Raw genomic sequence first — 6,000 nt, forward strand, 5'->3', positions numbered from 1 at the left:
TACCCAGGCCCACCCATGGCTACGCCACTGGGTATAGCTGAATGGACTGATTTGGCCAAGCAATGAAGTAATATACATAGCAAGTCATTTGTTTTATCTAAAACACCCTGCTTATTTACAAATTATGTTCCAGAGTAAAATAAAACTACATTTTTTTGGAGCTACCTTTGGGGAGATACATAGCTAATGGCAAAGGAAGGTCAAGTGACTTGCCAAAGGTCACAAGGAGCATCAGTGACAATATCTGGGAGATAAGACTTCACAGTTTTCAGTGTGTCATGGAGCTGGGGGGAGGGGGTTGTCTTATATCTAAATTCTTGATTTTTGGTGCCCTCACAGCATAGCCACTGACTCTTGCTAAGGATCACACTAATATTTTTATCCAACAAAACTTTTCCATTGTTCCACCCTCACATCTCTCCTGGTGCATATCGTAAAAGAACATAGTCTGGGTGGTGTTTGGTTGGGATAAAGCAGGGCCAAAAATACATGTGTAGTCATAGGAGCCAACTTTTCGAAATAATTGGGGGTGCTGAAATTATATATTTTTTACAGGTGATGCATTCCCCCCTCCCTCTCCCCCTCCCCTCCGAGTTCCAGGCCCCTCCTCCCTCTGAGTTCCAGGCCCCCCTCCCTCCCTCCATCCCTTCGAGTTCCAGGCCCCCCCTCCCTCCCTTTGAGTTCCAGGGCCCCCCTCCCACTGAGTTCCAGGGTCATCCTCCCCCCTCCCTCCTACTTCCAGGGTTCTCCCTCCTCCATCTGAGTTCCAGGGTCCTCCTCTCCCTCCCTCCGAGTTCCAGGGTCCTCCCCCCTCCCTTCAAGTTCCAGGGTCCTCCCCTCCCTCTCCCTCCGAGTTCCAAGGCCCTCTCCCCCCTCCCTCCGAGTTCCAGGGTCCTCCCCCTCCCTCCCTCCGAGTTCCATGGTCCTCCCCCCTCCCTCCAAGTTCCAGAGTCTTCTCCCTTGAACTACCCCTCCCTTTGAGTTCCAGGGTCCTCTCCCCCTCCGAGTTCCAGGGTCCTCCTCCCTCCCTCCGAGTTCCAGGGTCCCCCTCCCTCCGAATTTTAAAAGTCATCTTACCTCGTTGGGGTTACGCTGCCAGCAGCAGTGAAAAGCGTGCAGGCTCTGCGCTTCAGCCCTTCCCTTCTCTCAGCTCTGGTCCCGCCCTTGTGGAAACAGGAAACGAAGGCGGGACCAGAGCTGAGAGAGGGGAAGGGCAGAAGCGCCGAGCCTGCACACTTTTCACTGCTGCTGCCGGCATAACCCCGATGAGGTAAGATGACTTTTAAAATTCGGAGGGAGGGGGGACCCTGGAACTGGGAGGGAGGACCCTGGAACTCGGATGGAGGGGGAAGGAGGACCTCTGAACTCAGAGGGAGGACCCTGGAACTCGGAGGGAGGGAGGACCCTAGAACTCGGAGGGAGGGACTTTTAAAATTCTGGGCTGGCTGGTGAAATATTGGGGGTGCTCTAGCACCCACAGCACCCACGGAGTCAGCGCCTATGTGTGTAGTTCTCAATTCACAATGGGAACACACATGTATGATCTCCAAGATCAATGATGGGATTCATATCTTACCCAGTTATCAGCTGCTCCCAGGTTCGTATAGGCTTGGCAAAAGTGCTCATTTTGGGCAGCACTCTATGGGAGGGATATGGGGAGGTCACCCCCTTAATTCTTCAATGATTTCCTCCCCCACCAAATTGATAATGACAAATTATTACAAGCTCTGTACTTAACTGGCAGAATGTAGGTTTCCAAAATGGCAAGTTTCAAGTAAGCCACCCAGACATCTTTCAAAAGATGTCTAGGTGGCTTATGATCTAAGATAGAATGGAGACTATCAACAAATCAAAAGAAACAAAAGGGGTGAGGGGAGAACTACAATATTGATAGAAAAGGTTGGGGGAGGGAAAACACATAAGGGTAGCTGTGCAATCCTGACACACATGCTTGTCTATGTTTTGGCCCTTATACATCTAGGTTCTGAAATACCAAATTACATATATAAGTGCTGACACCGAGACATATATGTTGCCATGTCACCCTACTGATGTTATAGACATTGATAAATGTAAAATGTTTGCCCTTACAGCACGTGGCTAGTACATACATTGTCAGCAGATCTTTTTCTAAAATACTATCAGAATTTGACACAGCCCAACCTGGATGTCTTAATTCTGATTTCTATGTATGAACATGAGAACATAAGCATTGCCATACTGGGATAGACCGAAGGTTCATCAAGCCCAGTATCCTGTTTCCAACAGTGGCCAGTCCAGGTCACAAGTACCTGGCAAGATCCCAGAATAGCAAAACAAATTTTATGCTGCTTATCATAGAATATGCAATGGATTTTCCAAAGTCAATCTTGATAATGGCTTATGGACTTTTCTTTTAGGAAATTATCCAAACCTTATTTAAACTCTGCAAAGCTAACTACTTTTACCACTTTCTCTGGCAACAAATTCCAGAGTTTAACTACTTGTTGAGTGAAGAAATATTTTCTCTGATTTGCTTTAAATTTACTACTTCTTTGAGTGTCCCCTAGTCCTAGTATTTTTGGAAAGAGTAAACAAGCGATTCAGTATTTTATAAACCTCTATTATATCTCCCCTCAACCATCTCTTCTCCAAGCTGAATAGCCCTAGCCACTTTAGCTCTCCTCATAGGGAAGTTGTCCCATCCCCATTATCATTTTCGTCACCTTTCTCTGTACATTTTCCAATTCTACTATATCTGTTTTGAGATGCGGTTACCAGAATTGCACACAGTATTCGAGGCATTATAACATTCTCTGTTTTGTTTTCCATTCCTTTTCTATTTATTCCTAAAATTTTATTTGCTTTCTTTGCCGCTGCTGCACATTGAGCAGAGGGTTTCAACATATCATCAACATCTAGATCCTTTTCCTGGGCGGTGACTTCTAATGTGGAACCTTGCATCATGTACTTATAGTTTGGGTTACTCTTTCCCACATGCATCACTTTGCACTTGCTCACATTAAATGTCATCTGCCATTTGGGTGCCCAATCTTCCAGTCTCATAAGGTCCTCTTTCAATTTTTCACAATCCTCTTACAATTTAACAACTTTGAATAACTTTGTGTCATCAGTAAAATTAATTACCTCACTAGTTATTCCCATCTCTAGATCATTTATAAATATGTTAAAAAGCAGTGGTCCAAGGACATATCCCATTATCTATGATGTGCTTTCACATATATAAAAACATGTTAAAAATCTTTTTTTTAAAAAAAGGAAAAACAATAAGAAAAAGGGAAAGGGAAAGAGACTTGATATATCTCCTTTCTGTGGTTTTTGCAACTACATTCAAAGCGGTTTACATAGTATATGCAGGTACTTATTTGTACCTGGGGCAATGGAGGGTTAAATAACTTGCCCAGAGTCACCAGGAGCTGCAGTGGAAATTGAACCCAGTTCCCCAGAATCAAAGTCTGCTACACTAACCATTAGGCTACTCCTCCACAAAAAAGACTAGGCCCAAATCAGAGAGTCAGCACATATCAAAATAACCCATCGCTCCATCCCTGGACTTGCCAAAATGTTAGATGACAGCATATCCATTCACATCCTAACCCCCCCCCCCCCCCCCCCCCCAACAGAGCTGACCCATCTTTTTAACTCCTCCCAAATAATTTTTAGGTATTTACAAAAATTCATGTAATTCTCCTCCAACTTCATCTCCAGAGCATAGTAATCTACAGCTTAGGGCCCGCACATTGACCAGGCCCTTCCATGGGGAGATTTCCTCATTTCTTTCTACATGGGAATCAGCAACAAAGCCTACTGAGCTGACTTGGATGATTTCAGTAGTGGCTACCATTGAATTCAGTGTTGTGGTTTTACACTACCAATTTGTGCTATCAGAATGGATGAAGAGAAACTAGCGGAACAGCCAAAAATAGGACACTTCCCCCCATGATCTCAGAAAAGCCTTGTCAGGTAGTGTGTGTTATGGAAGTTCAAAACCTGACATTGATCATTCATACAAAACACTGATAGACCTTTGCCAAATACAAAATAAGTGACCACAGACTAGAAATAGAAATATGCAGACAAAAAGGGAACTGGAAACCTCAAGAAGGCAAACTTTGAATGTAATGCTAGACTGGAGAAATAGAAATGCATTTCCTCCTGGATTGTGCAAAAATAAATATGTTGAAATCTTTTTATTAAGCGACAAGCAAATGTGACAAACAAGCTAAAAGCTGAGTCTGTCAACTTAAAGAAGCATTTAAATACAGAATCAAATTGCAATAACAAAATACACTATTGTGCATGAATTAACAATACTCAGAAATATGAATCAGTAAGCAACTTCCTCAGTCACCACATCCCCCCCCAACCACCCATATGCATGGGCACACCAGCAGTGGAATATATCCCCTCTAAACTTTTAAGTTTAATATCCTATTGCATACAACTGGAGTAAGGATATTCCAAAAATATTCCCAGATTCTTTGGAAGGCAATCACTTTGACAGAAGACATGTCCTGAATCTCCAATTGTTCCATTGTTAATAAAAGTATCATAAGCGAACGTCATTGCAAAACATGTGGAGTATCTCTGTGCAACCAGTTAGTAAGCATGGACATTCTCTTCAAGAACTTTTTATATGCAGTGATATAGGAAATGAGATATTAAATTTATCACATAAAATATCTAGTAACATTCTAATTCATTTGAGACCACATTCTAACCACCCCTGTTATAATTTGTTGCCTAGTGGTTAGGGTGGTGGACTTTGGTCCTGGGGAACTGAGGAACTGAGTTTGATTCCCACTTCAGGCACAGGCAGCTCCTTGTGACTCTGGGCAAGTCACTTAACCCTCCATTGCCCCATGTAAGCCGCATTGAGCCTGCCATGAGTGGGAAAGCGCGGGGTACAAATGTTACAAAAAAAAAAAAAAAAAATACTGCAGGACAGAACCAAAACATATGAGATAATGTGGCTTTTCTTTGTTGACACTTGGGACAGTCATTGGACTGCTGTAAAGTAGCCCTAAAAGCCCTTTTTGGAGATATGCATAAATGGATTTCAAATTTATATTGCAATTTTCACAGAGAAATATTTGCAGCAATTGACCTTAACCTGCCATACAAGATTTAATGATCCCACCCCCCCACCCAGTAGTTCACAATGCAATTCATGTCCCCAAGTCTTGTGCAAAAATAAACTTGAGAGATACACATTTCTCAATATAAAAATCAAAGGGGCTCTTTTACTAAATTGTGGTAAGCACTAACTCGTGCTTACCACAGGTTAAAATGAACTACCACGGGGCGCGCTTAGGCATCCTACAGTAGTTTTTGCATGTGTGCGAGCTACCCAGATCTATTTTTTAGCACTGGGGGCAGAGAGTGGGCACAGCTATGCCAATTGGTTAGCACGTGGGCATTGCAGTGCACTAATCCGCTCTTTTACAAAGCCGCGCAGCAATGTTGACAAAGCACATTCACTTTGGATGGGATGTGTCGGCATTACCATGCTCTTTGATTAACCAGGATTAACACGCGAGCCCTTACCTCCTACAAAATATGTGTCGGTAAGTGCTCACATGGTAATGGCCATGTGCTAATGGGAAAATTTGTGCATGGGCATTACTGCAGAAATAGGAAATTTGGTCATTTATCAGTCTAACTAAAAGTGGCCTTAGCATGTGGGAAAGACTCGTGCTGGGGATAGCACACGCCATTTTTTAGTGCTACTTAGTATAAAGTCCCAAAGTCTTCCCACAAAAGAAAAAATAATCTCTCTAAGGTGCTGGGGGAAAGAGGAGCACAGGAGCTGCAGGATATATTCCAGCCGATATTCAGCCTGTGGGAGGCAAGTTGGCTAAGTCCCACGATCAACACTAAGCCTAGATATTCAATGCCGGGCCATTTCCGGTGACTGGCATTGAATATCTGAGTTGGCCAGTTTAAACTTAACCAGCCAACTTAATATTCAGTGCTATTTAGGTGGACATATTTGACCGC

Source organism: Microcaecilia unicolor, chromosome 4 (genome assembly GCF_901765095.1).
Source record: "Microcaecilia unicolor chromosome 4, aMicUni1.1, whole genome shotgun sequence".
Classification (NCBI taxonomy): domain Eukaryota; kingdom Metazoa; phylum Chordata; class Amphibia; order Gymnophiona; family Siphonopidae; genus Microcaecilia; species Microcaecilia unicolor.